Below are 10,641 nucleotides of genomic sequence, written 5' to 3' on the forward strand. Positions count from 1 at the left end.
CAATGGGCACCTCAAGGAAATGGTGAAGCTCCCAAACCACCACCATTCAGTTAAGTGACATCATTGGCACTAAGATAATGAGTAAGCCAAAAAAGTTGTATCCCATATTCATAAGTTATGCTTCTGATTAAGACTGCTAAGTGTTAGAGTTGGGGGACTTTAATTTCCTCAGGGCTTTTGCAACTTTAAGTAGACAGTAATATACAAGTAATATATAAGCATCCCTCAGTGTTTGTGTGCTGCTTACTTTTACAGAGTTATAGAAAAATTTTCCTTTCCCAGAGCTTTCAAATTGTAAAAGGGGTAAATATCAGGTGACCTCAGCTGTAACAAATCAACAAATACATGGTTTCCTCAGACTTTGTGGTTACTATAGTATTATATAACTCAAAATTATATAAAATGGGTATGGTCTGGCCCAGGCTCAAACTCCCATGCCTTGGTGCCTCCCTCTAAGCAAACCTGAAATCCCACAACTGCTATCCAGGTTGACCTACAGGATTGCTGGTTGACCAGCAACAGCCAGATGACCAAGTCAAAAGTCAGCAAAGAGACAGGCAACAGGCAGAAGCTGGAGGAAGCATTTTACCTTCTGGGGGGCTCTTCGTTCAAAGTAGTTCTTGTAGGGCAGACAAACCCCAGCAGAAGCCTGCTATGACGGTCTTCCTGCTGTACGAGCCACCTCATCTGCAGCATCATGCACAGTCATTGACACACTCCACTATGACTTTATGCATAACCTTCTCTTGCCAGGCACTTCTGTCATGACCATTCCTGAGATTACAGCGCTGCCTAATTGTGTCAGATGCTGAAGAGTGATTTTACAATGTAAGGTGCACTACCAAATTTGTTTATATCAGGTGATATCAATACCAAAATTCTAAAGAGGAAGAACTACTGTTTCTTCTCTACAAATATTAAATGGGATGAAACAAATCACAGGAAACATTTTAGTTTGGAATTTTTCAACAAAGTTGTCTTTCTGTGTTTGAAAATGGAGTTAGTAACAGACAATAGCACTGCATTTCCTTGCAGGTATTACTGAATAAACAGTACAAAATTTCTAAAACTTAGTTCTTAGTTTAACTTCTTATTTGATGCCTCCATGCATACTTATACTTTTTCAAACTGAAATCCATCGAAAAATTATATTTTTTTCTAGAGGACAAATATTCAGAATAAGATATGCACAATATGGTATTTTAATACATCTTTCTCAGTTGTAACTGAACATGTGTTGAATTCTATTCTCATTTAGTTCTAACTTCATAAATTAGACACAGTATATGGATAAAAATTTGACCCCAAAGTAGTATATTTTCCATGTGTAACACGTTTAATATCATCCAAATTGCAACATCAGTAGCATACTATGGATACCTAAATTCTATTCCAGACTTTTATACTGTATTTCATGTCCTAATTTCTTAATGTGAATGTTTGACTTCAAATAGTAATCTGAAATCTGCACGTGAAAGTTTCCAGTGAGTAGCATGCAAAAAGCATGCATGCAAAAGAACGTTTGTTCGCCTGAGCTATAGCATAGAGGTGAATCCCATGCAAGTATATGCACACTGGAGGCATCAGGCGCAACCTGCCCTAGTCACCACTGACCTGGTGAAAAACTTTCATTTGAAGCTTAATTTTTCTGTTGAAAGTCTGTAGTATGATCACCTGTGCTCTCACATTTGAATCTTGCAGCCAACCTTTAAAACTGTGTTTTGTTGCTTCTTAGCTGATTCTGAGCAAATACAGTAGCGAACTACAGACAGCAGAATTTGGTTTAGGATTACATCTGAGATGAGATGCATTTTCTGAGACCTTTTAACAAACACCTACTATAATCAAAAGCTTGGCTGTCAAATATTTCTGTCAAAAGAAAAACAATGGGTTTACGCTAAAAAATCTGAAATTATTTTTCTATGTGGAAAATCTTGGAAAGTTTGAAAGCTTTAAATAAAATAAACTTTTATAGTACAGTGCCAGGAATATACTATTTTTCCTCTTACGAGCTGCCTAACAGACCAATGAGATATAAAGTGTCTTCCTAGAAAATGTACAAATAAGAAGTTAAGTGATTTGGAATATTTTGTGGATGACTATATTAATGTGGCTTCCTTCATACGTACCATTTTACCCACATGAAAGTATATACATTCTTGGGAAGAACATTATAAAGTTTGGCTGATGATTCTGAAATGTCTCATAAAAATGTTAGATTAATGATTGCATACATCTTAACACAAGAAGATATTGTCATAATTAAAAAGTGAAAGCCAAGCTCCACTTTATGATAATAGCCTGTTTAAGGCAGCTAAGCACATAAGTGGCATTGTTCTATCAGTAGCTTCTAAATGCATGCAGCACAGATTTATCAGTTACCACTACTGCGTCCTGTAAGTACTGAGAAGAACTATACAGACTATACACTAACGAGTGTTTATGTCCCTCCATGACATCCTTGCAGGCTATCATGAACTTGCTTTTCCATATTAGACTGTAATCTTGAACTGTATCAGCTAACAGAAAGCTGACCATGACTTTGCAGCTACTGCAGACAAGGACAATATCATCCTGTTTCTCCTGAAGTAGCACTAGGTCGGTTTCAAGCATACCAGGCAGAAGTGATACACTACAACCTTCTTCTGTGGCAAACAACTGTTTTGTCTTGGTGCCTAGAGATGCTGGCAAACAGCATCCATTAAACAGATCAGGAAGCTGACTTCAGATCACCAGTTACTAAATTCAAATCATGGAATATATGTTAATTGAAAACAGCTGTCTTGTTAAACTGAGTTACAGTGGAAAACAAAATGAAAGAAGAATACTACTGCTGCAAACGACTACGGTTGGTTTCACAGCATTTTAGCTACCCATACTTACACAGCAGAAGATGACCTCATCAATGGATAGTAGAACAGCAGGGGCCTCTAAAGGATTTAGAAAATAATTTTTTTAAGCTAAATATTTAAATTAAGAAAGCAATAGAATGACTACTAGCACAGCTCCTGTGCTTCTGCCAAGTACTTTAGCAACAATAAATCAAGGAACAGAACAGTGCTTCAGGCTGTAGTTTGACAAGTGCATAAGCCAATTTAACTGCTGCCTATCAGCATCTTCCTCTCCCCTCACATCTGCCATCATGGTTCTATTCCCTCCCTTGAATCAGCCTTCCAAGATCCTTTGCAGAGCAGATTCAAGGTGTCAGGAATCACATTTATTTGTTTTTGTTTGCTTGTTTTACCGGGGAGGTGTTCTCTTTGACCGGCTTAATGTGCTGAAGGGGTTCTGTGAACCCCTCGTGCTGCTAGCACTGGCACAGCAGCGGAATTGGATTGGGTGCCTGGGAAAAGGGGAAGACGACAGGATCATCGCAGACAGTAGTTGGAGTCATTCATGCTGCTGTGAAACCACATTTATTACCAAGTAATACCAAGTAATAATGCAGCACACTAACAATAAATTCCTAATATTTCTTTAAACATCACCCTCAATGCTGTTTGCAATGCAGCAGCTCTAAGTGACATGCTCTGAATATTAAATGAGTAGCCTGTTTTTGAACAAGGAACATGAAGAAAACTTTTTATATGGTGGGCTTCCAGCCTGACCTCTAATAAAACCAGAGAAGGTGTGTGGGGGGAGGAAACTATGCATACTACTTCCATGTTACTGTGAAATGTAGTTCACAGATGAAAGGTGATTAATTAGATGGTATGGGAATTAAGACTGATGTGCAGTGAGTCAGTACAAAGGCTACAAAAGGATTACGGTTATTTGAGTAAACATCACTTCACATTCCCATGTTTTTAAAAGCTTGCTTGATATTAATTAAGCATATTTTTAACAGCAATCAATATGGATCAAATGTCATATACTACCATTTTCAGTTCCCCACGCAGTGCAGTTGGATTAAGTGCTATAAATGGCATCTTTTAGAATTTTCTTTCCTTTTATCTGTTTGAGGTTTCTTGAGAGATCCCTAAGCTGTTATTCTTCTGAGCTCATGCTTGCTGAGGTCAAAAAAATAAAACAAACCTTGATTTTTATGTTCAAGCCATTTTTAAGACCTCTGAACACTTTAACTGATTTGCCACAACACTTTTATCACTCTCAGCCACTAGATGACACATGAAAAAACTCAGAAGGAACTATACTGTTGGCAATATTAGAATAAAGATCAGAAGGTCCCTTGGAGCATGGAATTCATGCCATGCCGACGGCAAGGAACTCCAGAAGCACCTTACAAAACTCAGAATAAACAAAAAGATGACAAGTGAGCTTCAGTGTAGGTAAATATAGGCTAATGCATCTAAGGAAAAATAATCTAAATCATACATACACCATGCTGACAAACATCTCAGGAAAGAAATCTAGGAGACACTATTGACACATCACTGGAATTATCAGTTCTTTGTTCAGCAGCAACCAAAAAAACAACAAAACATTGGGCATCATCAAGAAGGGCATTGAGAACAAAACAGAGGAAGTGTATACAACCCTGGTGCACCCACATCTTGAGCACTGTGTGAGATTCTCATCTCTGTACCCCAAGAAGGATGGATGAGAGTCAGAGAAGGGTAAATCAGATGATCAGGAGGATGGAGTGCCTGCCTTAGGAAGGCAGACTAAAGAGGTTCTTCATTTAGGAGAGAAGGCTAAAGCAGCATATGATAAATCAAACCATGAAGATAGTGAATAAATTAAATGCAAAACTTTTGTTTGCCAAATCCTCTGATACTAGAACTAAGGGACATTTGATGAAGCTAGTAGGAGATCGGTTTAAAAGGGATTAAAGAAAGTGCTCCTTTACACAGCTAACAACTTCTGGAACTTGCCACCAGAGGAGGTTGTGAAGGCAGAGAGCATCAGCAAGTTTGGGGGGGGGGGGGGGGGGAACTAGACAAGTTCTTGGACAACAGGCCCCCTAAATGGGCTCTAAAAGCACTAGGCAGGGATATACCTACCATCACTAATACAGAAACTATGTATGCTATGAGAGTACAAGGGGACAGACTGCAGAAAGTGGCTAGGCTTGTGTGCTGTACCTAAATAGTATCTCTTAATACCACTGTCGGACAGAATCCTGGGTTTGAAGGCCCACTGGTCTGACCCAAAAGGGCTTTTCTTCTGTTCTTACAGTCTTAACTTCAGTTTTCTCTAATACCTTCTGTTAAGCGCTGTCAAAACACAAAAGTTCACACCACTGTTTCTCATCTGCTATGAAAGATGCATGTCAGATTTGAACAATACTAGTATTTAGTATACCTTCTAACATATAATATCCTATGTTAAGCAATAAATTAGTAGCATATCTTTAAAAAAGATCCAGAAGGAAATACTTGAACTACTCCATCCAGTGTGACCCCCCACAAGGCCACAGATGTTTTTCCAGGGCAGGATCAGCTATTTAAGTGAAAATGTAGCCACCTGCTGAGGGACAAAAGAAACAAACATCAGCCCCTTAAACAGCAGAGCTGCAGAATAGCTCAAAGGGAGGCAAGGTTAAGCATATAAGTCATTCACATTTTTACTATGGCAAATCTCAAAAGGTCATAAAAGTTGAAACTTAACAGTACTCAGACGGCAGTCTTGAAAAATCAAGTGTGAAAGCCATTTCACATATGGTATTCCCACCCTTCCCTTTTAGAAAAACTGTTTGTACATGAAATGAGACACACTATAATTGAAATATTTTGAGGCTATTGATAATATAGAATATCTTCTGCAAAGGGAGAAGGTGTGCTGTACACATTCCATTGAAATAAAGACATTCTGGCTCTACAGAATTGACACAGGGTTTCAGTTGTACATGGTATTCTTCACTCTTATCATTAGCTCCCTCTTTAGTATTTGATAATTTGTTATTATATAGAAGAAAAGAATGTATACTTATTTCATAAATATATGTAGTGATATGCTACATGTATTAACTAATTTATACATTTTCATTCTTATGGAAATAAAGTTCTGTTTTGATGAGTAACTATTGCAAATATTTAGATCTCTCCCAATATTTTGGGAGGTTGAACTAAGAACCACAAAATCAGAGTGTAGGAAGGTCAAAAGAGAGATGGTGTTCCCCCCCACACCACACCTGCAAAATATCTAGGGATTTTATGTTTTAAGTAGTGGTACAAGAAAAGGATTGTGCTTGTAAATGAGATTCATAATTCATTAGCACACCTTGGTCCATGACTGTATTAGTACTACCCACAAGCAGGCTCAAAGAGACTCTATGTCTTTTCTTTCTCCTGGATGAACTCTAGGAAACTGCTGTCAGCCACCAACACATCTGCAGTCTGCACAGCTCTGCTGAAATTTACTCTTGGCTGACTGAGTATCAGTCAGTCAGTCAAAGAACAACTTGCCCATCTTCAGCAGAGTAACAGAGGGGGAGAGGTGAAGAGCTATGCCTTCAGCCTCAGGGGCTGATTTCTTATGTCCTGTTTAACAGCATCTTTTGTTAACTTCATTGGAAAGCATTCACAGGAGCTGAAGAGGAGCAGCCTCGGCATTCGCGTATGCCTATGGCAGCGTTGCGCAGCAGCAGATACTATCACCATATTTGGAAACACGTGAAGCCTGCGAGAAAGGGACAAAGGGAACACTCGGATGCGGAGGCATTTTATATTTCTGTTTATCTGGAATTCTGCAGAGCGTCCATACATCAGCATTTACAGTCACCGCGTTCGCTGGAGCTTGTACGAACAGCTACAAGTCAGTAATTTAAATGCAGTTCAAAACCAGCATTAGCTTTTCCAAAAGATCATTTTACCAGTGTACATGATCTAATGCAACTAGAATGAGATATAGCATTCATTCATCTTTTCTATGATCTTCTAGCAACTCTTCAGTAGTTCAACTAAATATACATATGGACTTATTTCTAAACGAGCATGACGGTTGTTTTCCCTAGCTGAATCAAAATAAGTAATTTTCCTACTACTTGTGGCAAATTACATCACCCGTATTTTAGTACTACAACATTCATCTTTTTTATGCAATTAAATAGGCAGCAGATTGGAGAAGGCAACTTGATTAATTGACTGCTTCAGATCCAGATTTCATCTTATTACATATATTAATATTTCCCTGTAAAAATTATTACTACAAAAGCTGCTGAGGAAAATATCAGATATTTTGTTATTCTTATGAGTGTCCTTCTAGTTGGGATGCTTATGGATGGACTTGTTATATATGCAGGACTACAAAAAGCAAGCTAACAGTTTTGAAACTTCACTGTTCTCCTCTAGTTTTAGCTGGATACGAGCATTATATAATGATAATTATATGAGCATTAGTAAGTCCATACCTGATGAATATTTTTGAACAAGTAAATAATTATTTAAGTGTTATTCACTTCTAGTGATAGGATTATCCCTGCTCCAAAAAAAGTCATTATTTATTAATGGACAAAGAAAAAGAAGAATTGCTATTGAATTTGGCACCTTTCTGAAGAATTGTAATTGGACTGAAATATTTTGATCTTTTGGAAAATATTTCCTGTGAACTATGAGGAAAAAAAAAGTAGGAAAAAAAGGACAGGTGATGTAGTGAGTTCAGAGGCATATGCTTGTCTTGCAAGTGTATCCTTCTGAGAATAGTCCCAGTGAAATGAGTATCACGAATAAAGACTACTCATGTGAAGAAGATTCTGCAGATTACACATTTATAAACTGAATGTTTAGCTTAAAATCCGGTTTCACTCACAAGGGAAAAAAACAGTTTGGTATTTTCAGCCTGTAGTCTTGGCCAAAAAAAACCAAAGCCAAAAACAAAAACTATTTGCACCTGCCACAGAAACACCACAAAATTCGACTTTCTCTCACTTAAAGCATTTAAGGAAAACATAGGTGAGGTATGAGGCAGACTGGCACAACCGAGCATCTCAGACATTGCGTCATGGCTGTGTGCAACGTACTTGAATCAGGATTTCTCTCTGCCCTAGGCACCTAAGTTAACCTAAGTTACTGGAGTCAGTGTCTTTAGAGTATTTAAGTGTTTTTGAAAAACTGGTTTGCCAATATGACCAATATGACCACATTCTGCTGGATCTATCTAGAATCAGTGGTACACAAGAATCCAAAATTTCATTAGCCATTCATGTTCTGTAAATAAGGATATTTTGGGATAAGCATTCAGGGAGAGAATAATATTACCTTTTGTCAGTTAAAAATTCTGCATCTCAGACCTTTTATGCTTACTAGTATCTTTCTACTCAGCCACAAAATCAGACTTCAGCTTTCCAAAGCAAAGCATATTTGTGAAAACAGAGTTTACATTGGCTATTCATGTTTACCACCTATCACATGATTTTGAAAAATTCTGAAATCAGCATGTGATTAAAAACATTTTTATAACTAATGTATCAGAACTCTCTGAACCAAGACAGAACCAAATCAATACACTCCTGGAAAGTAGGGAAGCAAGATTACAGCTAGGAGGGGAAAAAAAAAAAAAAAAAAAGACAAACTTAAAATCTTGATTTTTCCTGCAGACCATATTAAACAGTTCTTATTGTTCTAAGTGCCCAGCCCACCACATGCAAGATAATCAAGAAATAACAACAATTATCATCTTTTCAGTTGTTAATTTTGGATGCTCTATCCTGCTCCCTACTGAATCAATGTCAAAACTCCTCTTAATTTCCACGATTGCAGGATCATTACAAAGTCTGTCCGGATCCTACCAAATGCTTGAGATATTATATGATCAAGATTTTGAACGCTTACATTAACGTCCATAAAGAGCATTAAAGGCTATTTTTTCCCTAAATTAACAGGATGTGACAATACTTTAAAGCCCTCCAATTCCACCTTCAATGACAAAAAGTAAAACGGGTAGATGACCAATGAAAAAGACTACACGCAGATAAATGGGATTTCGTCTTTGGGATTCCTCCGTCTTAATAGCCACTGATCGTGTTTCTACCGTCAATGTTGCACTTGCTTCATAATAACTTTTTTTTGAACTTGCTGTTTTAACTTCTTCGAGACGAAGCGCAGAGCCACCACCAGCCAGCCCCTTCCCCAACTCTGCCGGGCGCGAGGAGCCCCCGGGCCCCGGCGCGCGGGCGGAGGCGCCCGGCAGCCCCGCGCCTCTCGCACGCGGGACGCGGCCGCCGCCGGGGGCAGCGCCGAGCCCGCACCGCCGCGGGGCCACCCCGGCCCCGGCCCCCTCGCGGCGGGGCGGCCGGGCAGCGCCGCAGGAGCCGGGACCGGGACCGGGACCAGCCGCCGCCGCCGCTCGCGCGGCGGAGCGAGGGCGCCCGAGCCGCAGGGGCCGCAGCCGGCCGCGACCCGGGGCCCCGCCGCCGCCCGAGCCCCCCGGAGGCGCCGCCAGGGGCCGGGCAGAGCCGGCTCCGCGCCGCCCCCGCCAGACCCGGCTTTCAGGCCGGTCGCCCCCCGCCGCCGCGGCACCTGGCGCCCCGCCGCCCCCCGCCCCGGCCACCCCCGCCCCGGTGGCGGCGCCGAAGTTCCCGCCGCGCCGCGCTCCCGCCCGGGGGCCGGGACGGGGTACGGCCGGCACCGCTGCGCCGCGCTCCCGCCGAAGGGCACGGCACAGGGCGGCGGTCTCCGCGCCCGCCGGCGACCCCCGCCCGCCGCGGCCCCGCGCCACATCCCGCCCGCCCGCCCGCGCCCGTCCCGCTGCCCGGCGCTGCCGCCAGCTCCGCCGGCATAGCCGCTGCAGACGCGCACGGAGGCAGCCATCCGCCTTCCCCGCGGCCGGACCTTACCGGCTGCGCTCGCCGCCCTCGCCTGCCTGGCCGCCCGCCAGTCCGCGCCGGGATCCCGCTGCCGCCCTCCTCCCCGCAGCCGGCATCACTGCGCCGCCCGCAGCCGCACCAGCCGCCGCGACGCCCAGCAGCAGCGCCCGCCTCACAGGAGCGCAGCCCCGCCGGTGGGACTCGCCCTCTCTGACTGGCAACCGCCGGCAGCCTATTACCGCCCGCGTTGCTCCGAGGAGGCGGGAAGGTGAAACGCGCCGGGGCCAATCGGAGCTCGCCCCTGAGGCAGCGCCGTTTCCGGGAGGGGGGAGCCGCGGCAGGCGGCGGGGGTCGCCGCGGGTGTGAGGGGTGCTGGGGCGCGCCCGTCGGCGCCGCGGTGGGGGCCGGGCGGAGCCCCGCGCTGGGGCCAGGCTCTCGGTCTGGCTGGGACTCCAGCCCCGGTAGTGGCTGCTGACAACGGCAACGGGTGCGGTGGGGCTGGTTTTTCTCGCCCTTCCTCAGCCGCTCTGGAAAACTGGAGGGGGGCTGAGGGCCGTTGTTTCAGGTGGGGAAACGTGTGTCGTCGTTTGTTTTTGTTCGCAGTAGCATCAAACTTCACGGCGAGACGCTTTGTTTAAAGCGCAGCATCTCAATTGTAAAAAAAAAAAAAAAAAAAGGCAAGCGAAAAAGGGGGGGGGTATTTTTTCTGTGGAATCTCTTTGGGCTGAAAACGTGCCCGCCCGGAGCCCGCAGGCGGTAGCGGGCACCGTCGCCGTCCTTTCCCGCGGTGCAGCGCCGTTGCAGGCAGTGACCGGCTTCGTTAACGGCTGCAACGGCCGCCGCCGCGCGAGGAGGGAGCGCGCGGCCCCGCGCCCGCCCCGCCCCGCGGTGCCTGAGGGGAGCCGCCGCGCGCAGCCCCGCCGCGGGCCGCAGCC

General features: G+C 43.8%; 1 long non-coding RNA gene across 1 annotated transcript in view; it reads right to left on the reverse strand.

Annotated features, from left to right (window-relative positions):
- LOC106499291 (uncharacterized) overlaps positions 1-9,861 on the reverse strand; it is a 150,956-nt gene extending 141,095 nt beyond the window's left edge. The window contains exon 1 of the long non-coding RNA XR_010884588.1: positions 9,737-9,861. This is a non-coding gene — a long non-coding RNA (uncharacterized lncRNA). The remainder of the gene's footprint in view (positions 1-9,736) is intronic.
- Between the last annotated feature and the right edge of the window lie 780 nt (positions 9,862-10,641).

The sequence above is a fragment of the Apteryx mantelli genome, chromosome 6 (genome assembly GCF_036417845.1).
Source record: "Apteryx mantelli isolate bAptMan1 chromosome 6, bAptMan1.hap1, whole genome shotgun sequence".
Taxonomy (NCBI): Eukaryota; Metazoa; Chordata; class Aves; order Apterygiformes; family Apterygidae; genus Apteryx; species Apteryx mantelli.